Genomic DNA, 27,968 nt, shown 5'->3' with positions numbered 1-27,968 from the left:
CCGAGGCGCATCCCTGGCCAAGGGAACTCTTCCTACAGTTGTTCCCCGGTGGGATGCATGGATGGATGGAAGGATGGATGGATGGATGGATGGATGGATGGATGGATGGATGGATGGATGGATGGATGGTCACAGGTCCCGCCCGCGGACCAAGAGCTCCCGCCGGCCGCGCCGGCTCTGCCCGCGGAATTTGCGCAGCTCCTCCTTGAACGCCGGGTGCGCCATGGGCCGATAGTCCCGGGGCTCGCAGTGGCTCTGCAACGCACGGCTCCGTCAGCCCCATTGCAGGGAAGGGGCTCAGAGCCAGAACTGCCCCTCCCCACTGCCGTGCGCCCCCCTCAGCTCCTGCCAGCGAGGGGACACCGGGAGGGGACTCACCGGGAACTGGAAGAAGAACTCGCGGTACCCCCCGTTCAAGACGTAGAGCTCAGGGTACTGCAGCTGCGGGTACTCGTGGCAGGACCGATCCCTCTCCCGCAGGAACTTGCACCTGTGACTCAGGGAAAGGCCACGGGATCAGCCCCGTGCGGGGATCCAGGCGTGCCTGGGGGACGGGCAGACCCCAAAGTGCCCTCCCCCCACCGAGGCATCGCTCACATTTTGGGGCCCCTTTCAACAGAGAACTCGCAGTGGAAGATGACGATCACCCTCTTGCTGCTGTCCAGCGCCACACTGGGCTGCTCCAGCAGGAATTCCTCCACATCCCGCTGCAGCGGCAGGTTGACAGCACCCTGGGGACGGACACACGAGGCACCTTTCTCCACTCTGCCTCCCATTTCATTTTCTGCAGGGACCCACGGACGCTGCCCCACAGCCTCCCCCACTGTCATACTCCTCTTTCCAGCTGGGAATCAACCTTTTAGGGAGTGTCTTGACACTCCCCTTGGGGCTGCTCTGTCCCTCTGGGCAGCTCTGTACCCTTCCTGAGGGGCTGCTCAAGCTCTCTGGAGGCTCAGAGTACCTCTGGTGAGGCTACTTTACTCCTCTCTGGGAGCTCTATATCTTTGCTTCATCTCTCAGCGGGTACTCAACAAATCCCGGGGGATCCTGAACCCCTTGCTGGCGTTATGCTCAACCCCTCGTGGCGGTTCCTCCCGTTCCTCCCAGTCCCGGGAGCACAGAGGGCGGGGGGAGCGTGGAGTTCTGACCGTGATGTGGCCCCCCTCGTATTCGTAGGGGTACCGGCAGTCCACCACGATGCTGCTCTCGAGGAAGCTGCTGAAGTGCCCCGTCAGCACTGCCACCAGCTGCGGGGGACACAAGTCACCAAGGGGGGACACACGGGGGCAGGTGGGGGGTGGAATAGGCAGGCAGCCCCTTGGGGGGCCTGGCAAAGGGTCACTGTCCCCTTACCGTGCCAGGGGAGATGTACTTCAGGCTTGGGTCCTTCCCTTCCACCGTCGGCAGGAGGTGAGGCTGGAGGAGAGAGGATGCGGGGTCATCCCTGTCCTAGGGACACGTCCTGGGGGTGGCACCTGTCCCCCCAGCCCAGGAGCTCCCAGTGGTCAGTTCTGCACCCGCAGGAGGGGAAAGGGCAGATACATGTGGCCGTGGCATTGGCATGGACCCAGAGGAGCAGTGATGGGGCTCTTTATCCAGTGCAGGGACTGCATGCGGGGAAGTCACAGCCCTGTGTCCCCAGCCAAGGGCCACCAGCTGGCTTTGGGCTCTTGCAGGGCTCCAGTGATGGTCCCTGTTCCCAATAATGCAGCCCTGCCCCATCCTCGTGGCTCTACCATGGAGAAGTCCCCAATGAGCTCCTGCTCATCGCTGGCCAGCACTTTCTCCATCTCCTCAAGCTGGGCGGATCTGGAAGGCTCCAGCCCCACTCCCTGTGGAGACACACACAGCCCCAGATGACATCAGAGGCTCTGGAACAGCAGGGACGTGGCCCAGTGCTGCTGGACAGGCTGGTCCCACTCCTCCCCTTCCCCATCACCCACCAACTGCACCGACGCCTCCTGGTCAGGACTGCCAGACACCCTCTTCTGCTTCTTAGCCTTGACAGGGGTGCCCCTGTGCGAGGGCTGTCCCCGCTTCAGGACGGGCCTGGGGACACTGCCGGGCAGCCAGGACGAGCGGAAGAGCTGCCGGCACTGGCTGCGCTTCCCCGCACGCTGTGGGGAGAGCCCGTGCTGCTGCCTGGGGTGTTGGGAGCCCCCAGCAGCAGGGCTGGTGCTGCTCACCAACCAGCCCCCACCTCAGGGACCTTGGGCCCCTTTGGAGACCCCGAGAGGGGACTGTGGGGCTCCATCCTATGCCAAAGGCTGCCACATACCAGCTTTGCCTCCTCCTTCTTCATCACTGGCGTGGTCAGCCCGTTCTCCATCCCCTGGCACATGGTGGCATCGCTCTGCCAGAGCACCAGCTGGGGGGACTTGGGGGAGAAGCAGAGGAGATGGTGAAGGGGACAAGTCCTGTCAGCTGCTTTCCACCCCCAGGCAGGGATGGATCCCGTACCCAAGCTCCATCCACCTCCCAGTGCATTCCAGGCTTGCAGTCAGGGTGTCCCAATGACCTCCCAGCCCGCCCATCTCCCACATCCGCAGGCCCCCACCCATGGGGAGGTTGTGGCGGCAGCTCCAACGCGTCCAGCCGCAGGATCAGCCATTCTTGGTGCCCTCCCGAGCCCTCCAGTCTCTCACCAGCAGTTCTGGTGTGCGGGAAGGGCTCTTGGCAAGAAGGTTCCTCCTGGCAGCCCCATGGCCGGCGGGCAGCCGGTCCCGCTGGCCCGGCCTCTGCAGCTTTTTGGGGCCAAAGCCCTCCTGCAGCGGGGGAAGACACGGGATCAGCACCCCTCTGCCCCCTCCCTGACCCCCAGGTCCCGCTGCCCCCTCATCCTCGGGCTCCGTCTGGCGCTGCTGCACTCTGTCCCTGCGCACCTGGAGCTGGGAGATGTCCTTCAGGACCGGTCTGGCTTCCAGCTGACACTTCTGTGGGACAGCCAGGGGGTGAGAGGTGCTGCACAGGTGGGGGATCCCTGCCCCCGCTGCTGGCTCCATCTTCCTCGTCCCTGCTCGTCCCGGGACTCGGCAGGATCCTGCACAGCCTCCAGCACCTACCGGCAAGGAGTGCATCCTCGGGCCAAGGAGCTTCCTGCTGCAAGAGGAGGGAAAGGAAAGGGTGGAATGAAAGCGCTGTGTCCCAGCCCTCTGCCACTGTCACCTCTGTCCTCTACGTCCTCAGGGTGGGGTAACAGCTCCCCGGGGCAGCCACAGCTCCCCAAAGGAACCTGGGGCAGGTACTGAACGAACACCAATGGCCTGAGTGGGTGGGACCCCAGCAGGGGCACGGGGACAGCCTGGCTCTTGGGTCTGGGACAGGGACAGCCTGAGCACGGGGACAGCCTAGCATTCGTGTCCTGCCGCAAGGACACAGCCCCTCCACTTACTCTTTGAGACGTCTCCCAGAGTTCGGCATCATTTTCTGGAAGCTGTGGGGAGAGCAGAGATGAGCTTTATGGGGGGATGGCATCCGCATCCCTGCCCAAGCAGCCCAGGTTGTCACCTCCCAGACACAGACTGGGGGACACAGCCGGGCTTAGACCGAGCCCTGCTGCTCAGGAGAGGCAGGGCCAGGGCCAGGGCCAGGGCCAGGAGGTGTCCCCGGGGGACACGGGGATGGGGCCACTCACTTTTCCCTCACGGCTGCGGAGCTCTGCTGTGTGGGGGAGTCCGGTGCCAGTGCTGCGGGAACAAGGGACAGGGATAGCCGCGGTGTGGGGATCGGGGAGCTGGCCGCAGCCCAGGACACCGGGCAGGATGGGTCCGTGCAGGGAGGCCCCCAGCAGGCGGGTGGCAGCGCCGTCGGGAGCAGCGGTCCCGCATGGAATGCTGCGCGTCACCCCGAGCAGGGTCCCCAGCGGAGCGGCTCCTGGCCGAGCCCCAGGGACCGCAGGCACGGGCTCCTGCCCATCACTCCCCAAAAAGCCTCGAGCCCCTCGGACCCCCCTCCCACACCTTCGGCACGACCCCAGAGCCAGCAGCGGTTGGGGACGGCTGTGGGGCGGAGCAGCCGCAGTCCCTCACCTGTATCCGTGGGCTGCGAGGACACCGAGTCCCCGGGGCAGTCCGAGGCCAGCGGCTCCGGGGACAGCGTGTGCCACAGCCGCGGGAGGGGCAGCGCCCCGCGTCCCCTCTGAGGGGTGTCCTGGTACCTGCGGGCGGACAAGTGTCGGTGACACGGGGCAGTGTCCGTGGCCCGGGTGCCCCTTCTTGGCCCGGCGAGGCGGGGGCAGGAGCTGAAGGAGGGATCCCAAAAAGCGTCCTTTGGCACGAGCCCCGGACAAAGGCACCCCGGCCACCCCCGTCACCTGTCCGGGACCGCCGGGTCAGCCCTATCCAGTGACAGCGGCGTGAGCGCGGCTGTGCCCGGGGAGGGCAGAGGGGAGATGGCCGCCAGCCCGCGGCCACCGCGCAGTGACATGGCCCGGGCAGGGACCGAGAGAGCGAGCTCCGGCAAGTAACCGGGGACGGGGGACAAGAGACGGCAAGAAGTAAGAGGTGCAAAGAGATGGCAGTGAGAGGCGGGAGTTGATAAAAGGCGGTAAGAGGTGATAAAAGGTGACAAAAAGTGATAAAAGGTGGCCGGAGGCGACAGGAGGCGAGCAGAGGTGACAGGTGCCACCCGCGCCGCTCCCGCTTAGAGCAGTAACAGGAATAACAACACCAGCGGCAGCCGCAGCCAATGGGAGGCCGCGGCGCGCACGAGGCGACTCCCCCAGCCAATGGGAGGTCGCAGTGGGCGCGAGGGCCAATGAGAGGCGCGCGAGGCGCTTGGGGGCGGAGCCGCAGACGAGGGGGCGGTTTCAGAGGCGGAAGGGGGCGTGTCCAGCAGAAAAAGGGCGTGTCCAGCAGGAATAGGGCGTGGCCAGCGCTGCCCTCACGACGGGCGGGGCCGCGCCCTGTCAGTGCAGGGGACACTCGGTCCCTCCCGTGTCTCCTGCAGCGCGACAAACTTGTGCCCTAATGCCACCCTCACAACCCCGACTGCCACATGCAGCCACAAGAACGCAAGCTTGAAATCTTGGACCTTCTTAATAGCGGACTTTCTTTTTTTAAAGGCGGCGCTGAATGGCCTGCTCTGTGTACCAGCCAGAAAACTCTTATTTCTGTATTAAACGTAACCAAAATCAGTTAATTGTGCTTAAAGCTGCTTGATTCCTTTGCTCTTGCAAGCACGCCCTTGAGTCCCTAGTGTTTATTTCCCCTGTGCTTCCAGCCTGCCTCAGTTTCCTCATGGATGCGCCAGAAGTGTTGGAATTTTAAGAGAGCTAAGTAGAGACCTGGGGGGGGGGGGGGGGGGGGGGGGCGGAAATCACAGTCTGGAACTAATCTCGCTTTTCTCCCACTTGGAGATCAAACGTGCCGAAGGAGCCCAGCCCCACGGGTGTTTGGAGTCCAAACTTCACGGGTGTTTGGAAGGCGCTGTTCCACTGCTGAGAGCCAGCAGCTCTGACACAGCCCTGCAAAAAGCACCAGTTCCTCCTGCTAACAGCAAATTCTATGTATTTTTATCTGTGTGTATATATATATATATATATATATATATATACACACATTTATATATAGAACAGGAATTCTGAGAAAGCTCTGTGCCACTCTAGTGACATTTTATGCTGTTCAAGTATTGTCAACTGCTGCCTTAAAGCATTTGAAGAGCTGAAAGGGGATTTGACACAGAATGAAGTTGCAGATGATTTTAGCAAAGATCCTCAGTTTAGCCATTTTGTGGAGTCATTTCTTCTGCTCTTCTGAGTGGTGATTTGCATTGCTGTTTTCTGCTTTATCTGCTCAGTTTTGGGGCAGGTTAAGTGGCCTTCCTTGTATGCCACAGCCCCTTTATTGCTGACCTCCACAACCTTTTCTTTAATTGAGGGCACACCTCTTGGCCCATGTGTGTGTGCAGATGCCCCTTCCAAGAGCTTGAAAATAGGATTATTGATGGGCAGCTTGGGAGGGAGCAGGACACGGGTGTGGGGACCAGGAGGCACAAACGGGGAGCCAGGAGGATTTGGGGGATATTTTTTGGGTTCTCTCGCGGGGCCAAACCAAAGCAAAGGCAAGGCCCAACACAAATATCCAGGCCACTGTCACCTGGCTGGGGAAGGGGGCGCATAGAAAAGCCCCTCTAGGGAGCGGATCAGGAATGTGGGAAGGTGGAGGGGAGGATGGAAGGATGACTGAAGCACTTGGCACTGGGTGGCCACTTGCCAGGGTCAGAATGGGGGACCCTTGTGTTAAGGACACCCACCCCTTCCAGACCCCACAGCCATGGGGATCCCACAGAGCTCTGTCCCCCAGAAAATTATTGCCACAGCCCTGGGGGTCCTGCAAAGACCAGAAGCGCCCCCCTCTCATGAGGGTGACATGGCTTTGGGGGTCCCAGGCAGAGGGATGAGGTGTTACTGGCCTGGGGGTCCTGATGAGCACAGCCACACTCACAAGGGGCGTCAATACCTTGGGGATCCCATGGACAGGGGGCTTAATCACTACAGGAGGGTCTCAGAACATGAGGGATTAATGCTCCTGAGTGTCTTGATGAACCCTAACCCCCAAATGGGGGCTGCCACACTTTCTGGGAGTCCTGCTGGGAGGAATGAGTGTCCCAGCTCAGAGGGGAATGCTGCAAAGTTCAGGGGACCTCCTGAGAAAAGAGAGTGTCCTGGTTGCGGGGGTCCCACAGCAGCCCCAAGTTTCCCAGGGGTCCTGCCAAGCCCAGCATGTCCAGGAAAGAAGGTCCCATGCGGGTCCAGGGCCATACTGCTGCCGCCCCACCCTGCAGGAGCAGCAGTCAAGGGGCCAACACTTGCCTCTTCCCCACCCACCTTGTCTGCGGGGAAGCCACCACAGCCCAGGGAAACCCTATCCCTGTCCTCTGCCAGCAGCTGTCCCTGTCCCCAGAGCCCCAGAGTCCTCCATCCCAGCCTGCCCGTCCCCCCACCCCTCCGTTCCTATTGCAGAGCCCTGGTGTGGGCAGGGACAGCTCAGGAGCCAGGTTTGTTCTCCTACAATAGGAGTTTATTAACAGACATTGTAATTAACAAACGATCCTAGCAACAGACAAACACAAAAATATTAATAACAATAAAGTATTTACAATAAACAAAAGATATGGAAGACCATAAATAAAAAATACTTATAGCAAAAAACAAAACAAAACCATTTGTAACAATAAACAAACGCAAAACCAATCTTAACTCTAAATACCTTCCCAAACACATCCTAACAAACGAGCAAGCCGAGGCGCATCCCTGGCCAAGGGAACTCTTCCTACAGTTGTTCCCCGGTGGGATGCATGGATGGATGGAAGGATGGATGGATGGATGGATGGATGGATGGATGGATGGATGGATGGATGGATGGATGGTCACAGGTCCCGCCCGCGGACCAAGAGCTCCCGCCGGCCGCGCCGGCTCTGCCCGCGGAATTTGCGCAGCTCCTCCTTGAACGCCGGGTGCGCCATGGGCCGATAGTCCCGGGGCTCGCAGTGGCTCTGCAACGCACGGCTCCGTCAGCCCCATTGCAGGGAAGGGGCTCAGAGCCAGAACTGCCCCTCCCCACTGCCGTGCGCCCCCCTCAGCTCCTGCCAGCGAGGGGACACCGGGAGGGGACTCACCGGGAACTGGAAGAAGAACTCGCGGTACCCCCCGTTCAAGACATAGAGCTCAGGGTACTGCAGCTGCGGGTACTCGTGGCAGGACCGATCCCTCTCCCGCAGGAACTTGCACCTGTGACTCAGGGAAAGGCCACGGGATCAGCCCCGTGCGGGGATCCAGGCGTGCCTGGGGGACGGGCAGACCCCAAAGTGCCCTCCCCCCACCGAGGCATCGCTCACATTTTGGGGCCCCTTTCAACAGAGAACTCGCAGTGGAAGATGACGATCACCCTCTTGCTGCTGTCCAGCGCCACACTGGGCTGCTCCAGCAGGAATTCCTCCACATCCCGCTGCAGCGGCAGGTTGACAGCACCCTGGGGACGGACACACGAGGCACCTTTCTCCACTCTGCCTCCCATTTCATTTTCTGCAGGGACCCACGGACGCTGCCCCACAGCCTCCCCCACTGTCATACTCCTCTTTCCAGCTGGGAATCAACCTTTTAGGGAGTGTCTTGACACTCCCCTTGGGGCTGCTCTGTCCCTCTGGGCAGCTCTGTACCCTTCCTGAGGGGCTGCTCAAGCTCTCTGGAGGCTCAGAGTACCTCTGGTGAGGCTACTTTACTCCTCTCTGGGAGCTCTATATCTTTGCTTCATCTCTCAGCGGGTACTCAACAAATCCCGGGGGATCCTGAACCCCTTGCTGGCGTTATGCTCAACCCCTCGTGGCGGTTCCTCCCGTTCCTCCCAGTCCCGGGAGCACAGAGGGCGGGGGGAGCGTGGAGTTCTGACCGTGATGTGGCCCCCCTCGTATTCGTAGGGGTACCGGCAGTCCACCACGATGCTGCTCTCGAGGAAGCTGCTGAAGTGCCCCGTCAGCACTGCCACCAGCTGCGGGGGACACAAGTCACCAAGGGGGGACACACGGGGGCAGGTGGGGGGTGGAATAGGCAGGCAGCCCCTTGGGGGGCCTGGCAAAGGGTCACTGTCCCCTTACCGTGCCAGGGGAGATGTACTTCAGGCTTGGGTCCTTCCCTTCCACCGTCGGCAGGAGGTGAGGCTGGAGGAGAGAGGATGCGGGGTCATCCCTGTCCTAGGGACACGTCCTGGGGGTGGCACCTGTCCCCCCAGCCCAGGAGCTCCCAGTGGTCAGTTCTGCACCCGCAGGAGGGGAAAGGGCAGATACATGTGGCCGTGGCATTGGCATGGACCCAGAGGAGCAGTGATGGGGCTCTTTATCCAGTGCAGGGACTGCATGCGGGGAAGTCACAGCCCTGTGTCCCCAGCCAAGGGCCACCAGCTGGCTTTGGGCTCTTGCAGGGCTCCAGTGATGGTCCCTGTTCCCAATAATGCAGCCCTGCCCCATCCTCGTGGCTCTACCATGGAGAAGTCCCCAATGAGCTCCTGCTCATCGCTGGCCAGCACTTTCTCCATCTCCTCAAGCTGGGCGGATCTGGAAGGCTCCAGCCCCACTCCCTGTGGAGACACACACAGCCCCAGATGACATCAGAGGCTCTGGAACAGCAGGGACGTGGCCCAGTGCTGCTGGACAGGCTGGTCCCACTCCTCCCCTTCCCCATCACCCACCAACTGCACCGACGCCTCCTGGTCAGGACTGCCAGACACCCTCTTCTGCTTCTTAGCCTTGACAGGGGTGCCCCTGTGCGAGGGCTGTCCCCGCTTCAGGACGGGCCTGGGGACACTGCCGGGCAGCCAGGACGAGCGGAAGAGCTGCCGGCACTGGCTGCGCTTCCCCGCACGCTGTGGGGAGAGCCCGTGCTGCTGCCTGGGGTGTTGGGAGCCCCCAGCAGCAGGGCTGGTGCTGCTCACCAACCAGCCCCCACCTCAGGGACCTTGGGCCCCTTTGGAGACCCCGAGAGGGGACTGTGGGGCTCCATCCTATGCCAAAGGCTGCCACATACCAGCTTTGCCTCCTCCTTCTTCATCACTGGCGTGGTCAGCCCGTTCTCCATCCCCTGGCACATGGTGGCATCGCTCTGCCAGAGCACCAGCTGGGGGGACTTGGGGGAGAAGCAGAGGAGATGGTGAAGGGGACAAGTCCTGTCAGCTGCTTTCCACCCCCAGGCAGGGATGGATCCCGTACCCAAGCTCCATCCACCTCCCAGTGCATTCCAGGCTTGCAGTCAGGGTGTCCCAATGACCTCCCAGCCCGCCCATCTCCCACATCCGCAGGCCCCCACCCATGGGGAGGTTGTGGCGGCAGCTCCAACGCGTCCAGCCGCAGGATCAGCCATTCTTGGTGCCCTCCCGAGCCCTCCAGTCTCTCACCAGCAGTTCTGGTGTGCGGGAAGGGCTCTTGGCAAGAAGGTTGCTCCTGGCAGCCCCATGGCCGGCGGGCAGCCGGTCCCGCTGGCCCGGCCTCTGCAGCTTTTTGGGGCCAAAGCCCTCCTGCAGCGGGGGAAGACACGGGATCAGCACCCCTCTGCCCCCTCCCTGACCCCCAGGTCCCGCTGCCCCCTCATCCTCGGGCTCCGTCTGGCGCTGCTGCACTCTGTCCCTGCGCACCTGGAGCTGGGAGATGTCCTTCAGGACCGGTCTGGCTTCCAGCTGACACTTCTGTGGGACAGCCAGGGGGTGAGAGGTGCTGCACAGGTGGGGGATCCCTGCCCCCGCTGCTGGCTCCATCTTCCTCGTCCCTGCTCGTCCCGGGACTCGGCAGGATCCTGCACAGCCTCCAGCACCTACCGGCAAGGAGTGCATCCTCGGGCCAAGGAGCTTCCTGCTGCAAGAGGAGGGAAAGGAAAGGGTGGAATGAAAGCGCTGTGTCCCAGCCCTCTGCCACTGTCACCTCTGTCCTCTACGTCCTCAGGGTGGGGTAACAGCTCCCCGGGGCAGCCACAGCTCCCCAAAGGAACCTGGGGCAGGTACTGAACGAACACCAATGGCCTGAGTGGGTGGGACCCCAGCAGGGGCACGGGGACAGCCTGGCTCTTGGGTCTGGGACAGGGACAGCCTGAGCACGGGGACAGCCTAGCATTCGTGTCCTGCCGCAAGGACACAGCCCCTCCACTTACTCTTTGAGACGTCTCCCAGAGTTCGGCATCATTTTCTGGAAGCTGTGGGGAGAGCAGAGATGAGCTTTATGGGGGGATGGCATCCGCATCCCTGCCCAAGCAGCCCAGGTTGTCACCTCCCAGACACAGACTGGGGGACACAGCCGGGCTTAGACCGAGCCCTGCTGCTCAGGAGAGGCAGGGCCAGGGCCAGGGCCAGGGCCAGGAGGTGTCCCCGGGGGACACGGGGATGGGGCCACTCACTTTTCCCTCACGGCTGCGGAGCTCTGCTGTGTGGGGGAGTCCGGTGCCAGTGCTGCGGGAACAAGGGACAGGGATAGCCGCGGTGTGGGGATCGGGGAGCTGGCCGCAGCCCAGGACACCGGGCAGGATGGGTCCGTGCAGGGAGGCCCCCAGCAGGCGGGTGGCAGCGCCGTCGGGAGCAGCGGTCCCGCATGGAATGCTGCGCGTCACCCCGAGCAGGGTCCCCAGCGGAGCGGCTCCTGGCCGAGCCCCAGGGACCGCAGGCACGGGCTCCTGCCCATCACTCCCCAAAAAGCCTCGAGCCCCTCGGACCCCCCTCCCACACCTTCGGCACGACCCCAGAGCCAGCAGCGGTTGGGGACGGCTGTGGGGCGGAGCAGCCGCAGTCCCTCACCTGTATCCGTGGGCTGCGAGGACACCGAGTCCCCGGGGCAGTCCGAGGCCAGCGGCTCCGGGGACAGCGTGTGCCACAGCCGCGGGAGGGGCAGCGCCCCGCGTCCCCTCTGAGGGGTGTCCTGGTACCTGCGGGCGGACAAGTGTCGGTGACACGGGGCAGTGTCCGTGGCCCGGGTGCCCCTTCTTGGCCCGGCGAGGCGGGGGCAGGAGCTGAAGGAGGGATCCCAAAAAGCGTCCTTTGGCACGAGCCCCGGACAAAGGCACCCCGGCCACCCCCGTCACCTGTCCGGGACCGCCGGGTCAGCCCTATCCAGTGACAGCGGCGTGAGCGCGGCTGTGCCCGGGGAGGGCAGAGGGGAGATGGCCGCCAGCCCGCGGCCACCGCGCAGTGACATGGCCCGGGCAGGGACCGAGAGAGCGAGCTCCGGCAAGTAACCGGGGACGGGGGACAAGAGACGGCAAGAAGTAAGAGGTGCAAAGAGATGGCAGTGAGAGGCGGGAGTTGATAAAAGGCGGTAAGAGGTGATAAAAGGTGACAAAAAGTGATAAAAGGTGGCCGGAGGCGACAGGAGGCGAGCAGAGGTGACAGGTGCCACCCGCGCCGCTCCCGCTTAGAGCAGTAACAGGAATAACAACACCAGCGGCAGCCGCAGCCAATGGGAGGCCGCGGCGCGCACGAGGCGACTCCCCCAGCCAATGGGAGGTCGCAGTGGGCGCGAGGGCCAAAGAGAGGCGCGCGAGGCGCTTGGGGGCGGAGCCGCAGACGAGGGGGCGGTTTCAGAGGCGGAAGGGGGCGTGTCCAGCAGAAATAGGGCGTGTCCAGCGCTGCCCTCACGACGGGCGGGGCCGCGCCCTGTCAGTGCAGGGGACACTCGGTCCCTCCCGTGTCTCCTGCAGCGCGACAAACTTGTGCCCTAATGCCACCCTCACAACCCCGACTGCCACATGCAGCCACAAGAACGCAAGCTTGAAATCTTGGACCTTCTTAATAGCGGACTTTCTTTTTTTAAAGGCGGCGCTGAATGGCCTGCTCTGTGTACCAGCCAGAAAACTCTTATTTCTGTATTAAACGTAACCAAAATCAGTTAATTGTGCTTAAAGCTGCTTGATTCCTTTGCTCTTGCAAGCACGCCCTTGAGTCCCTAGTGTTTATTTCCCCTGTGCTTCCAGCCTGCCTCAGTTTCCTCATGGATGCGCCAGAAGTGTTGGAATTTTAAGAGAGCTAAGTAGAGACCTGGGGGGGGGGGGCGGGGGGGGCGGAAATCACAGTCTGGAACTAATCTCGCTTTTCTCCCACTTGGAGATCAAACGTGCCGAAGGAGCCCAGCCCCACGGGTGTTTGGAGTCCAAACTTCACGGGTGTTTGGAAGGCGCTGTTCCACTGCTGAGAGCCAGCAGCTCTGACACAGCCCTGCAAAAAGCACCAGTTCCTCCTGCTAACAGCAAATTCTATGTATTTTTATCTGTGTGTATATATATATATATATATATATATATATATATACACACATTTATATATAGAACAGGAATTCTGAGAAAGCTCTGTGCCACTCTAGTGACATTTTATGCTGTTCAAGTATTGTCAACTGCTGCCTTAAAACATTTGAAGAGCTGAAAGGGGATTTGACACAGAATGAAGTTGCAGATGATTTTAGCAAAGATCCTCAGTTTAGCCATTTTGTGGAGTCATTTCTTCTGCTCTTCTGAGTGGCGATTTGCATTGCTGTTTTCTGCTTTATCTGCTCAGTTTTGGGGCAGGTTAAGTGGCCTTCCTTGTATGCCACAGCCCCTTTATTGCTGACCCCCACAACCTTTTCTTTAATTGAGGGCACACCTCTTGGCCCATGTGTGTGTGCAGATGCCCCTTCCAAGAGCTTGAAAATAGGATTATTGATGGGCAGCTTGGGAGGGAGCAGGACACGGGTGTGGGGACCAGGAGGCACAAACGGGGAGCCAGGAGGATTTGGGGGATATTTTTTGGGTTCTCTCGCGGGGCCAAACCAAAGCAAAGGCAAGGCCCAACACAAATATCCAGGCCACTGTCACCTGGCTGGGGAAGGGGGCGCATAGAAAAGCCCCTCTAGGGAGCGGATCAGGAATGTGGGAAGGTGGAGGGGAGGATGGAAGGATGACTGAAGCACTTGGCACTGGGTGGCCACTTGCCAGGGTCAGAATGGGGGACCCTTGTGTTAAGGACACCCACCCCTTCCAGACCCCACAGCCATGGGGATCCCACAGAGCTCTGTCCCCCAGAAAATTATTGCCACAGCCCTGGGGGTCCTGCAAAGACCAGAAGCGCCCCCCTCTCATGAGGGTGACATGGCTTTGGGGGTCCCAGGCAGAGGGATGAGGTGTTACTGGCCTGGGGGTCCTGATGAGCACAGCCACACTCACAAGGGGCGTCAATACCTTGGGGATCCCATGGACAGGGGGCTTAATCACTACAGGAGGGTCTCAGAACATGAGGGATTAATGCTCCTGAGTGTCTTGATGAACCCTAACCCCCAAATGGGGGCTGCCACACTTTCTGGGAGTCCTGCTGGGAGGAATGAGTGTCCCAGCTCAGAGGGGAATGCTGCAAAGTTCAGGGGACCTCCTGAGAAAAGAGAGTGTCCTGGCTGCGGGGGTCCCACAGCAGCCCCAAGTTTCCCAGGGGTCCTGCCAAGCCCAGCATGTCCAGGAAAGAGGGTCCCATGAGGGTCCAGGGCCATACTGCTGCCGCCCCACCCTGCAGGAGCAGCAGCCAAGGGGCCAACACTTGCCCCTTCCCCACCCACCTTGTCTGCGGGGAAGCCACCACAGCCCAGGGAAACCCTATCCCTGTCCTCTGCCAGCAGCTGTCCCTGTCCCCAGAGCCCCAGAGTCCTCCATCCCAGCCTGCCCGTCCCCCCACCCCTCCGTTCCTATTGCAGAGCCCTGGAGTGGGCAGGGACAGCTCAGGAGCCAGGTTTGTTCTCCTACAATAGGAGTTTATTAACAGACATTGTAATTAACAAACCATCCTAGCAACAGACAAACACAAAAATATTAATAACAATAAAGTATTTACAATAAACAAAAGATATGGAAGACCATAAATAAAAAATACTTATAGCAAAAAACAAAACAAAACCATTTGTAACAATAAACAAACGCAAAACCAATCTTAACTCTAAATACCTTCCCAAACACATCCTAACAAACGAGCAAGCCGAGGCGCATCCCTGGCCAAGGGAACTCTTCCTACAGTTGTTCCCCGGTGGGATGCATGGATGGATGGAAGGATGGATGGATGGAAGGATGGATGGATGGATGGATGGATGGATGGATGGATGGATGGATGGATGGATGGATGGATGGTCACAGGTCCCGCCCGCGGACCAAGAGCTCCCGCCGGCCGCGCCGGCTCTGCCCGCGGAATTTGCGCAGCTCCTCCTTGAACGCCGGGTGCGCCATGGGCCGATAGTCCCGGGGCTCGCAGTGGCTCTGCAACGCACGGCTCCGTCAGCCCCATTGCAGGGAAGGGGCTCAGAGCCAGAACTGCCCCTCCCCACTGCCGTGCGCCCCCCTCAGCTCCTGCCAGCGAGGGGACACCGGGAGGGGACTCACCGGGAACTGGAAGAAGAACTCGCGGTACCCCCCGTTCAAGACGTAGAGCTCAGGGTACTGCAGCTGCGGGTACTCGTGGCAGGACCGATCCCTCTCCCGCAGGAACTTGCACCTGTGACTCAGGGAAAGGCCACGGGATCAGCCCCGTGCGGGGATCCAGGCGTGCCTGGGGGACGGGCAGACCCCAAAGTGCCCTCCCCCCACCGAGGCATCGCTCACATTTTGGGGCCCCTTTCAACAGAGAACTCGCAGTGGAAGATGACGATCACCCTCTTGCTGCTGTCCAGCGCCACACTGGGCTGCTCCAGCAGGAATTCCTCCACATCCCGCTGCAGCGGCAGGTTGACAGCACCCTGGGGACGGACACACGAGGCACCTTTCTCCACTCTGCCTCCCATTTCATTTTCTGCAGGGACCCACGGACGCTGCCCCACAGCCTCCCCCACTGTCATACTCCTCTTTCCAGCTGGGAATCAACCTTTTAGGGAGTGTCTTGACACTCCCCTTGGGGCTGCTCTGTCCCTCTGGGCAGCTCTGTACCCTTCCTGAGGGGCTGCTCAAGCTCTCTGGAGGCTCAGAGTACCTCTGGTGAGGCTGCTTTACTCCTCTCTGGGAGCTCTATATCTTTGCTTCATCTCTCAGAGGGTACTCAACAAATCCCGGGCGATCCTGAACCCCTTGCTGGCGTTATGCTCAACCCCTCGTGGCGGTTCCTCCCGTTCCTCCCAGTCCCAGGAGCACAGAGGGCGGGGGGAGCGTGGAGTTCTGACCGTGATGTGGCCCCCCTCGTATTCGTAGGGGTACCGGCAGTCCACCACGATGCTGCTCTCGAGGAAGCTGCTGAAGTGCCCCGTCAGCACTGCCACCAGCTGCGGGGGGAACAAGTCACCAAGGGGGGACACACGGGGGCAGGTGGGGGGTGGAATAGGCAGGCAGCCCCTTGGGGGGCCTGGCAAAGGGTCACTGTCCCCTTACCGTGCCAGGGGAGATGTACTTCAGGCTTGGGTCCTTCCCTTCCACCGTCGGCAGGAGGTGAGGCTGGAGGAGAGAGGATGCGGGGTCATCCCTGTCCTAGGGACACGTCCTGGGGGTGGCACCTGTCCCCCCAGCCCAGGAGCTCCCAGTGGTCAGTTCTGCACCCGCAGGAGGGGAAAGGGCAGATACATGTGGCCGTGGCATTGGCATGGACCCAGAGGAGCAGTGATGGGGCTCTTTATCCAGTGCAGGGACTGCATGCTGGGAAGTCACAGCCCTGTGTCCCCAGCCAAGGGCCACCAGCTGGCTTTGGGCTCTTGCAGGGCTCCAGTGATGGTCCCTGTTCCCAATAATGCAGCCCTGCCCCATCCTCGTGGCTCTACCATGGAGAAGTCCCCAATGAGCTCCTGCTCATCGCTGGCCAGCACTTTCTCCATCTCCTCAAGCTGGGCGGATCTGGAAGGCTCCAGCCCCACTCCCTGTGGAGACACACACAGCCCCAGATGACATCAGAGGCTCTGGAACAGCAGGGACGTGGCCCAGTGCTGCTGGACAGGCTGGTCCCACTCCTCCCCTTCCCCATCACCCACCAACTGCACCGACGCCTCCTGGTCAGGACTGCCAGACACCCTCTTCTGCTTCTTAGCCTTGACAGGGGTGCCCCTGTGCGAGGGCCGTCCCCGCTTCAGGACGGGCCTGGGGACACTGCCGGGCAGCCAGGACGAGCGGAAGAGCTGCCGGCACTGGCTGCGCTTCCCCGCACGCTGTGGGGAGAGCCCGTGCTGCTGCCTGGGGTGTTGGGAGCCCCCAGCAGCAGGGCTGGTGCTGCTCACCAACCAGCCCCCACCTCAGGGACCTTGGGCCCCTTTGGAGACCCCGAGAGGGGACTGTGGGGCTCCATCCTATGCCAAAGGCTGCCACATACCAGCTTTGCCTCCTCCTTCTTCATCACTGGCGTGGTCAGCGCCTTCTCCATCCCCTGGCACATGGTGGCATCGCTCTGCCAGAGCACCAGCTGGGGGGACTTGGGGGAGAAGCAGAGGAGATGGTGAAGGGGACAAGTCCTGTCAGCTGCTTTCCACCCCCACGCAGGGATGGATCCCGTACCCAAGCTCCATCCACCTCCCAGTGCATTCCAGGCTTGCAGTCAGGGTGTCCCAATGACCTCCCAGCCCGCCCATCTCCCACATCCGCAGGCCCCCACCCATGGGGAGGTTGTGGCGGCAGCTCCAACGCGTCCAGCCGCAGGATCAGCCATTCTTGGTGCCCTCCCGAGCCCTCCAGTCTCTCACCAGCAGTTCTGGTGTGCGGGAAGGGCTCTTGGCAAGAAGGTTCCTCCTGGCAGCCCCATGGCCGGCGGGCAGCCGGTCCCGCTGGCCCGGCCTCTGCAGCTTTTTGGGGCCAAAGCCCTCCTGCAGCGGGGGAAGACACGGGATCAGCACCCCTCTGCCCCCTCCCTGACCCCCAGGTCCCGCTGCCCCCTCATCCTCGGGCTCCGTCTGGCGCTGCTGCACTCTGTCCCTGCGCACCTGGAGCTGGGAGATGACCTTCAGGACCGGTCTGGCTTCCAGCTGACACTTCTGTGGGACAGCCAGGGGGTGAGAGGTGCTGCACAGGTGCGGGATCCCTGCCCCCGCTGCTGGCTCCATCTTCCTCGTCCCTGCTCGTCCCGGGACTCGGCAGGATCCTGCACAGCCTCCAGCACCTACCGGCAAGGAGTGCATCCTCGGGCCAAGGAGCTTCCTGCTGCAAGAGGAGGGAAAGGAAAGGGTGGAATGAAAGCGCTGTGTCCCAGCCCTCTGCCACTGTCACCTCTGTCCTCTACGTCCTCAGGGTGGGGTAACAGCTCCCCGGGGCAGCCACAGCTCCCCAAAGGAACCTGGGGCAGGTACTGAACGAACACCAATGGCCTGAGTGGGTGGGACCCCAGCAGGGGCACGGGGACAGCCTGGCTCTTGGGTCTGGGACAGGGACAGCCTGAGCACGGGGACAGCCTAGCATTCGTGTCCTGCCGCAAGGACACAGCCCCTCCACTTACTCTTTGAGACGTCTCCCAGAGTTCGGGATCATTTTCTGGAAGCTGTGGGGAGAGCAGAGATGAGCTTTATGGGGGGATGGCATCCGCATCCCTGCCCAAGCAGCCCAGGTTGTCACCTCCCAGACACAGACTGGGGGACACAGCCGGGCTTAGACCGAGCCCTGCTGCTCAGGAGAGGCAGGGCCAGGGCCAGGGCCAGGGCCAGGAGGTGTCCCCGGGGGACACGGGGATGGGGCCACTCACTTTTCCCTCACGGCTGCGGAGCTCTGCTGTGTGGGGGAGTCCGGTGCCAGTGCTGCGGGAACAAGGGACAGGGATAGCCGCGGTGTGGGGATCGGGGAGCTGGCCGCAGCCCAGGACACCGGGCAGGATGGGTCCGTGCAGGGAGGCCCCCAGCAGGCGGGTGGCAGCGCCGTCGGGAGCAGCGGTCCCGCATGGAATGCTGCGCGTCACCCCGAGCAGGGTCCCCAGCGGAGCGGCTCCTGGCCGAGCCCCAGGGACCGCAGGCACGGGCTCCTGCCCATCACTCCCCAAAAAGCCTCGAGCCCCTCGGACCCCCCTCCCACACCTTCGGCACGACCCCAGAGCCAGCAGCGGTTGGGGACGGCTGTGGGGCGGAGCAGCCGCAGTCCCTCACCTGTATCCGTGGGCTGCGAGGACACCGAGTCCCCGGGGCAGTCCGAGGCCAGCGGCTCCGGGGACAGCGTGTGCCACAGCCGCGGGAGGGGCAGCGCCCCGCGTCCCCTCTGAGGGGTGTCCTGGTACCTGCGGGCGGACAAGTGTCGGTGACACGGGGCAGTGTCCGTGGCCCGGGTGCCCCTTCTTGGCCCGGCGAGGCGGGGGCAGGAGCTGAAGGAGGGATCCCAAAAAGCGTCCTTTGGCACGAGCCCCGGACAAAGGCACCCCGGCCACCCCCGTCACCTGTCCGGGACCGCCGGGTCAGCCCTATCCAGTGACAGCGGCGTGAGCGCGGCTGTGCCCGGGGAGGGCAGAGGGGAGATGGCCGCCAGCCCGCGGCCACCGCGCAGTGACATGGCCCGGGCAGGGACCGAGAGAGCGAGCTCCGGCAAGTAACCGGGGACGGGGGACAAGAGACGGCAAGAAGTAAGAGGTGCAAAGAGATGGCAGTGAGAGGCGGGAGTTGATAAAAGGCGGTAAGAGGTGATAAAAGGTGACAAAAAGTGATAAAAGGTGGCCGGAGGCGACAGGAGGCGAGCAGAGGTGACAGGTGCCACCCGCGCCGCTCCCGCTTAGAGCAGTAACAGGAATAACAACACCAGCGGCAGCCGCAGCCAATGGGAGGCCGCGGCGCGCACGAGGCGACTCCCCCAGCCAATGGGAGGTCGCAGTGGGCGCGAGGGCCAATGAGAGGCGCGCGAGGCGCTTGGGGGCGGAGCCGCAGACGAGGGGGCGGTTTCAGAGGCGGAAGGGGGCGTGTCCAGCAGAAAAAGGGCGTGTCCAGCAGGAATAGGGCGTGGCCAGCGCTGCCCTCACGACGGGCGGGGCCGCGCCCTGTCAGTGCAGGGGACACTCGGTCCCTCCCGTGTCTCCTGCAGCGCGACAAACTTGTGCCCTAATGCCACCCTCACAACCCCGACTGCCACATGCAGCCACAAGAACGCAAGCTTGAAATCTTGGACCTTCTTAATAGCGGACTTTCTTTTTTTAAAGGCGGCTGTGCATGGCCTGCTCTGTGTACCAGCCAGAAAACTCTTATTTCTGTATTAAACGTAACCAAAATCAGTTAATTGTGCTTAAGGCTGCCTGATTCCTTTGCTCTTGCAAGCACGCCCTTGAGTCCCTAGTGTTTATTTCCCCTGTGCTTCCAGCCTGCCTCAGTTTCCTCATGGATGCGCCAGAAGTGTTGGAATTTTAAGAGAGCTAAGTAGAGACCTGGGGGGGGGGGGGGGGGGGGGGGCGGAAATCACAGTCTGGAACTAATCTCGCTTTTCTCCCACTTGGAGATCAAACGTGCCGAAGGAGCCCAGCCCCACGGGTGTTTGGAGTCCAAACTTCACGGGTGTTTGGAAGGCGCTGTTCCACTGCTGAGAGCCAGCAGCTCTGACACAGCCCTGCAAAAAGCACCAGTTCCTCCTGCTAACAGCAAATTCTATGTATTTTTACGTGTGTGTATATATATATATATATACACACATTTATATATAGAACAGGAATTCTGAGAAAGCTCTGTGCCACTCTAGTGACATTTTATGCTGTTCAAGTATTGTCAACTGCTGCCTTAAAACATTTGAAGAGCTGAAAGGGGATTTGACACAGAATGAAGTTGCAGATGATTTTAGCAAAGATCCTCAGTTTAGCCATTTTGTGTAGTCATTTCTTCTGCTCTTCTGAGTGGTGATTTGCATTGCTGTTTTCTGCTTTATCTGCTCAGTTTTGGGGCAGGTTAAGTGGCCTTCCTTGTATGCCACAGCCCCTTTATTGCTGACCTCCACAACCTTTTCTTTAATTGAGGGCACACCTCTTGGCCCATGTGTGTGTGCAGATGCCCCTTCCAAGAGCTTGAAAATAGGATTATTGATGGGCAGCTTGGGAGGGAGCAGGACACGGGTGTGGGGACCAGGAGGCACAAACGGGGAGCCAGGAGGATTTGGGGGATATTTTTTGGGTTCTCTCGCGGGGCCAAACCAAAGCAAAGGCAAGGCCCAACACAAATATCCAGGCCACTGTCACCTGGCTGGGGAAGGGGGCGCATAGAAAAGCCCCTCTAGGGAGCGGATCAGGAATGTGGGAAGGTGGAGGGGAGGATGGAAGGATGACTGAAGCACTTGGCACTGGGTGGCCACTTGCCAGGGTCAGAATGGGGGACCCTTGTGTTAAGGACACCCACCCCTTCCAGACCCCACAGCCATGGGGATCCCACAGAGCTCTGTCCCCCAGAAAATTATTGCCACAGCCCTGGGGGTCCTGCAAAGACCAGAAGCGCCCCCCTCTCATGAGGGTGACATGGCTTTGGGGGTCCCAGGCAGAGGGATGAGGTGTTACTGGCCTGGGGGTCCTGATGAGCACAGCCACACTCACAAGGGGCGTCAATACCTTGGGGATCCCATGGACAGGGGGCTTAATCACTACAGGAGGGTCTCAGAACATGAGGGATTAATGCTCCTGAGTGTCTTGATGAACCCTAACCCCCAAATGGGGGCTGCCACACTTTCTGGGAGTCCTGCTGGGAGGAATGAGTGTCCCAGCTCAGAGGGGAATGCTGCAAAGTTCAGGGGACCTCCTGAGAAAAGAGAGTGTCCTGGCTGCGGGGGTCCCACAGCAGCCCCAAGTTTCCCAGGGGTCCTGCCAAGCCCAGCATGTCCAGGAAAGAGGGTCCCATGCGGGTCCAGGGCCATACTGCTGCCGCCCCACCCTGCAGGAGCAGCAGCCAAGGGGCCAACACTTGCCCCTTCCCCACCCACCTTGTCTGCGGGGAAGCCACCACAGCCCAGGGAAACCCTATCCCTGTCCTCTGCCAGCAGCTGTCCCTGTCCCCAGAGCCCCAGAGTCCTCCATCCCAGCCTGCCCGTCCCCCCACCCCTCCGTTCCTATTGCAGAGCCCTGGTGTGGGCAGGGACAGCTCAGGAGCCAGGTTTGTTCTCCTACAATAGGAGTTTATTAACAGACATTGTAATTAACAAACGATCCTAGCAACAGACAAACACAAAAATATTAATAACAATAAAGTATTTACAATAAACAAAAGATATGGAAGACCATAAATAAAAAATACTTATAGCAAAAAACAAAACAAAACCATTTGTAACAATAAACAAACGCAAAACCAATCTTAACTCTAAATACCTTCCCAAACACATCCTAACAAACAAGAGCAAGCCGAGGCGCATCCCTGGCCAAGGGAACTCTTCCTACAGTTGTTCCCCGGTGGGATGCATGGATGGATGGAAGGATGGATGGATGGATGGATGGATGGATGGATGGATGGTCACAGGTCCCGCCCGCGGACCAAGAGCTCCCGCCGGCCGCGCCGGCTCTGCCCGCGGAATTTGCGCAGCTCCTCCTTGAACGCCGGGTGCGCCATGGGCCGATAGTCCCGGGGCTCGCAGTGGCTCTGCAACGCACGGCTCCGTCAGCCCCATTGCAGGGAAGGGGCTCAGAGCCAGAACTGCCCCTCCCCACTGCCGTGCGCCCCCCTCAGCTCCTGCCAGCGAGGGGACACCGGGAGGGGACTCACCGGGAACTGGAAGAAGAACTCGCGGTACCCCCCGTTCAAGACGTAGAGCTCAGGGTACTGCAGCTGCGGGTACTCGTGGCAGGACCGATCCCTCTCCCGCAGGAACTTGCACCTGTGACTCAGGGAAAGGCCACGGGATCAGCCCCGTGCGGGGATCCAGGCGTGCCTGGGGGACGGGCAGACCCCAAAGTGCCCTCCCCCCACCGAGGCATCGCTCACATTTTGGGGCCCCTTTCAACAGAGAACTCGCAGTGGAAGATGACGATCACCCTCTTGCTGCTGTCCAGCGCCACACTGGGCTGCTCCAGCAGGAATTCCTCCACATCCCGCTGCAGCGGCAGGTTGACAGCACCCTGGGGACGGACACACGAGGCACCTTTCTCCACTCTGCCTCCCATTTCATTTTCTGCAGGGACCCACGGACGCTGCCCCACAGCCTCCCCCACTGTCATACTCCTCTTTCCAGCTGGGAATCAACCTTTTAGGGAGTGTCTTGACACTCCCCTTGGGGCTGCTCTGTCCCTCTGGGCAGCTCTGTACCCTTCCTGAGGGGCTGCTCAAGCTCTCTGGAGGCTCAGAGTACCTCTGGTGAGGCTGCTTTACTCCTCTCTGGGAGCTCTATATCTTTGCTTCATCTCTCAGAGGGTACTCAACAAATCCCGGGCGATCCTGAACCCCTTGCTGGCGTTATGCTCAACCCCTCGTGGCGGTTCCTCCCGTTCCTCCCAGTCCCAGGAGCACAGAGGGCGGGGGGAGCGTGGAGTTCTGACCGTGATGTGGCCCCCCTCGTATTCGTAGGGGTACCGGCAGTCCACCACGATGCTGCTCTCGAGGAAGCTGCTGAAGTGCCCCGTCAGCACTGCCACCAGCTGCGGGGGGAACAAGTCACCAAGGGGGGACACACGGGGGCAGGTGGGGGGTGGAATAGGCAGGCAGCCCCTTGGGGGGCCTGGCAAAGGGTCACTGTCCCCTTACCGTGCCAGGGGAGATGTACTTCAGGCTTGGGTCCTTCCCTTCCACCGTCGGCAGGAGGTGAGGCTGGAGGAGAGAGGATGCGGGGTCATCCCTGTCCTAGGGACACGTCCTGGGGGTGGCACCTGTCCCCCCAGCCCAGGAGCTCCCAGTGGTCAGTTCTGCACCCGCAGGAGGGGAAAGGGCAGATACATGTGGCCGTGGCATTGGCATGGACCCAGAGGAGCAGTGATGGGGCTCTTTATCCAGTGCAGGGACTGCATGCTGGGAAGTCACAGCCCTGTGTCCCCAGCCAAGGGCCACCAGCTGGCTTTGGGCTCTTGCAGGGCTCCAGTGATGGTCCCTGTTCCCAATAATGCAGCCCTGCCCCATCCTCGTGGCTCTACCATGGAGAAGTCCCCAATGAGCTCCTGCTCATCGCTGGCCAGCACTTTCTCCATCTCCTCAAGCTGGGCGGATCTGGAAGGCTCCAGCCCCACTCCCTGTGGAGACACACACAGCCCCAGATGACATCAGAGGCTCTGGAACAGCAGGGACGTGGCCCAGTGCTGCTGGACAGGCTGGTCCCACTCCTCCCCTTCCCCATCACCCACCAACTGCACCGACGCCTCCTGGTCAGGACTGCCAGACACCCTCTTCTGCTTCTTAGCCTTGACAGGGGTGCCCCTGTGCGAGGGCCGTCCCCGCTTCAGGACGGGCCTGGGGACACTGCCGGGCAGCCAGGACGAGCGGAAGAGCTGCCGGCACTGGCTGCGCTTCCCCGCACGCTGTGGGGAGAGCCCGTGCTGCTGCCTGGGGTGTTGGGAGCCCCCAGCAGCAGGGCTGGTGCTGCTCACCAACCAGCCCCCACCTCAGGGACCTTGGGCCCCTTTGGAGACCCCGAGAGGGGACTGTGGGGCTCCATCCTATGCCAAAGGCTGCCACATACCAGCTTTGCCTCCTCCTTCTTCATCACTGGCGTGGTCAGCGCCTTCTCCATCCCCTGGCACATGGTGGCATCGCTCTGCCAGAGCACCAGCTGGGGGGACTTGGGGGAGAAGCAGAGGAGATGGTGAAGGGGACAAGTCCTGTCAGCTGCTTTCCACCCCCACGCAGGGATGGATCCCGTACCCAAGCTCCATCCACCTCCCAGTGCATTCCAGGCTTGCAGTCAGGGTGTCCCAATGACCTCCCAGCCCGCCCATCTCCCACATCCGCAGGCCCCCACCCATGGGGAGGTTGTGGCGGCAGCTCCAACGCGTCCAGCCGCAGGATCAGCCATTCTTGGTGCCCTCCCGAGCCCTCCAGTCTCTCACCAGCAGTTCTGGTGTGCGGGAAGGGCTCTTGGCAAGAAGGTTCCTCCTGGCAGCCCCATGGCCGGCGGGCAGCCGGTCCCGCTGGCCCGGCCTCTGCAGCTTTTTGGGGCCAAAGCCCTCCTGCAGCGGGGGAAGACACGGGATCAGCACCCCTCTGCCCCCTCCCTGACCCCCAGGTCCCGCTGCCCCCTCATCCTCGGGCTCCGTCTGGCGCTGCTGCACTCTGTCCCTGCGCACCTGGAGCTGGGAGATGACCTTCAGGACCGGTCTGGCTTCCAGCTGACACTTCTGTGGGACAGCCAGGGGGTGAGAGGTGCTGCACAGGTGCGGGATCCCTGCCCCCGCTGCTGGCTCCATCTTCCTCGTCCCTGCTCGTCCCGGGACTCGGCAGGATCCTGCACAGCCTCCAGCACCTACCGGCAAGGAGTGCATCCTCGGGCCAAGGAGCTTCCTGCTGCAAGAGGAGGGAAAGGAAAGGGTGGAATGAAAGCGCTGTGTCCCAGCCCTCTGCCACTGTCACCTCTGTCCTCTACGTCCTCAGGGTGGGGTAACAGCTCCCCGGGGCAGCCACAGCTCCCCAAAGGAACCTGGGGCAGGTACTGAACGAACACCAATGGCCTGAGTGGGTGGGACCCCAGCAGGGGCACGGGGACAGCCTGGCTCTTGGGTCTGGGACAGGGACAGCCTGAGCACGGGGACAGCCTAGCATTCGTGTCCTGCCGCAAGGACACAGCCCCTCCACTTACTCTTTGAGACGTCTCCCAGAGTTCGGGATCATTTTCTGGAAGCTGTGGGGAGAGCAGAGATGAGCTTTATGGGGGGATGGCATCCGCATCCCTGCCCAAGCAGCCCAGGTTGTCACCTCCCAGACACAGACTGGGGGACACAGCCGGGCTTAGACCGAGCCCTGCTGCTCAGGAGAGGCAGGGCCAGGGCCAGGGCCAGGGCCAGGAGGTGTCCCCGGGGGACACGGGGATGGGGCCACTCACTTTTCCCTCACGGCTGCGGAGCTCTGCTGTGTGGGGGAGTCCGGTGCCAGTGCTGCGGGAACAAGGGACAGGGATAGCCGCGGTGTGGGGATCGGGGAGCTGGCCGCAGCCCAGGACACCGGGCAGGATGGGTCCGTGCAGGGAGGCCCCCAGCAGGCGGGTGGCAGCGCCGTCGGGAGCAGCGGTCCCGCATGGAATGCTGCGCGTCACCCCGAGCAGGGTCCCCAGCGGAGCGGCTCCTGGCCGAGCCCCAGGGACCGCAGGCACGGGCTCCTGCCCATCACTCCCCAAAAAGCCTCGAGCCCCTCGGACCCCCCTCCCACACCTTCGGCACGACCCCAGAGCCAGCAGCGGTTGGGGACGGCTGTGGGGCGGAGCAGCCGCAGTCCCTCACCTGTATCCGTGGGCTGCGAGGACACCGAGTCCCCGGGGCAGTCCGAGGCCAGCGGCTCCGGGGACAGCGTGTGCCACAGCCGCGGGAGGGGCAGCGCCCCGCGTCCCCTCTGAGGGGTGTCCTGGTACCTGCGGGCGGACAAGTGTCGGTGACACGGGGCAGTGTCCGTGGCCCGGGTGCCCCTTCTTGGCCCGGCGAGGCGGGGGCAGGAGCTGAAGGAGGGATCCCAAAAAGCGTCCTTTGGCACGAGCCCCGGACAAAGGCACCCCGGCCACCCCCGTCACCTGTCCGGGACCGCCGGGTCAGCCCTATCCAGTGACAGCGGCGTGAGCGCGGCTGTGCCCGGGGAGGGCAGAGGGGAGATGGCCGCCAGCCCGCGGCCACCGCGCAGTGACATGGCCCGGGCAGGGACCGAGAGAGCGAGCTCCGGCAAGTAACCGGGGACGGGGGACAAGAGACGGCAAGAAGTAAGAGGTGCAAAGAGATGGCAGTGAGAGGCGGGAGTTGATAAAAGGCGGTAAGAGGTGATAAAAGGTGACAAAAAGTGATAAAAGGTGGCCGGAGGCGACAGGAGGCGAGCAGAGGTGACAGGTGCCACCCGCGCCGCTCCCGCTTAGAGCAGTAACAGGAATAACAACACCAGCGGCAGCCGCAGCCAATGGGAGGCCGCGGCGCGCACGAGGCGACTCCCCCAGCCAATGGGAGGTCGCAGTGGGCGCGAGGGCCAATGAGAGGCGCGCGAGGCGCTTGGGGGCGGAGCCGCAGACGAGGGGGCGGTTTCAGAGGCGGAAGGGGGCGTGTCCAGCAGAAAAAGGGCGTGTCCAGCAGGAATAGGGCGTGGCCAGCGCTGCCCTCACGACGGGCGGGGCCGCGCCCTGTCAGTGCAGGGGACACTCGGTCCCTCCCGTGTCTCCTGCAGCGCGACAAACTTGTGCCCTAATGCCACCCTCACAACCCCGACTGCCACATGCAGCCACAAGAACGCAAGCTTGAAATCTTGGACCTTCTTAATAGCGGACTTTCTTTTTTTAAAGGCGGCTGTGCATGGCCTGCTCTGTGTACCAGCCAGAAAACTCTTATTTCTGTATTAAACGTAACCAAAATCAGTTAATTGTGCTTAAGGCTGCCTGATTCCTTTGCTCTTGCAAGCACGCCCTTGAGTCCCTAGTGTTTATTTCCCCTGTGCTTCCAGCCTGCCTCAGTTTCCTCATGGATGCGCCAGAAGTGTTGGAATTTTAAGAGAGCTAAGTAGAGACCTGGGGGGGGGGGGGGGGGGGGGGGCGGAAATCACAGTCTGGAACTAATCTCGCTTTTCTCCCACTTGGAGATCAAACGTGCCGAAGGAGCCCAGCCCCACGGGTGTTTGGAGTCCAAACTTCACGGGTGTTTGGAAGGCGCTGTTCCACTGCTGAGAGCCAGCAGCTCTGACACAGCCCTGCAAAAAGCACCAGTTCCTCCTGCTAACAGCAAATTCTATGTATTTTTACGTGTGTGTATATATATATATATATACACACATTTATATATAGAACAGGAATTCTGAGAAAGCTCTGTGCCACTCTAGTGACATTTTATGCTGTTCAAGTATTGTCAACTGCTGCCTTAAAACATTTGAAGAGCTGAAAGGGGATTTGACACAGAATGAAGTTGCAGATGATTTTAGCAAAGATCCTCAGTTTAGCCATTTTGTGTAGTCATTTCTTCTGCTCTTCTGAGTGGTGATTTGCATTGCTGTTTTCTGCTTTATCTGCTCAGTTTTGGGGCAGGTTAAGTGGCCTTCCTTGTATGCCACAGCCCCTTTATTGCTGACCTCCACAACCTTTTCTTTAATTGAGGGCACACCTCTTGGCCCATGTGTGTGTGCAGATGCCCCTTCCAAGAGCTTGAAAATAGGATTATTGATGGGCAGCTTGGGAGGGAGCAGGACACGGGTGTGGGGACCAGGAGGCACAAACGGGGAGCCAGGAGGATTTGGGGGATATTTTTTGGGTTCTCTCGCGGGGCCAAACCAAAGCAAAGGCAAGGCCCAACACAAATATCCAGGCCACTGTCACCTGGCTGGGGAAGGGGGCGCATAGAAAAGCCCCTCTAGGGAGCGGATCAGGAATGTGGGAAGGTGGAGGGGAGGATGGAAGGATGACTGAAGCACTTGGCACTGGGTGGCCACTTGCCAGGGTCAGAATGGGGGACCCTTGTGTTAAGGACACCCACCCCTTCCAGACCCCACAGCCATGGGGATCCCACAGAGCTCTG

At 61.3% G+C, this 27,968-nt stretch overlaps 4 pseudogenes; all 4 read right to left on the bottom strand.

The window, feature by feature from the left end:
* Nucleotides 1–129: 129 nt before the first annotated feature.
* LOC134056804 (M-phase inducer phosphatase 2-like) lies at nucleotides 130–4,425 on the bottom strand (annotated as a pseudogene).
* A 2,943-nt stretch (nucleotides 4,426–7,368) lies between these two features.
* LOC134056805 (M-phase inducer phosphatase 2-like) lies at nucleotides 7,369–11,664 on the bottom strand (annotated as a pseudogene).
* A 2,944-nt stretch (nucleotides 11,665–14,608) lies between these two features.
* On the bottom strand, nucleotides 14,609–18,904 carry LOC134057025 (M-phase inducer phosphatase 2-like; annotated as a pseudogene).
* Nucleotides 18,905–21,816: 2,912 nt separating this feature from the next.
* Nucleotides 21,817–26,112, bottom strand: LOC134057026 (M-phase inducer phosphatase 2-like; annotated as a pseudogene).
* Nucleotides 26,113–27,968: the final 1,856 nt, after the last annotated feature.

Source organism: Cinclus cinclus, chromosome Z, assembly GCF_963662255.1.
Source record: "Cinclus cinclus chromosome Z, bCinCin1.1, whole genome shotgun sequence".
Classification (NCBI taxonomy): domain Eukaryota; kingdom Metazoa; phylum Chordata; class Aves; order Passeriformes; family Cinclidae; genus Cinclus; species Cinclus cinclus.
This window is presented reverse-complemented; position numbering and strand designations above follow the sequence as displayed.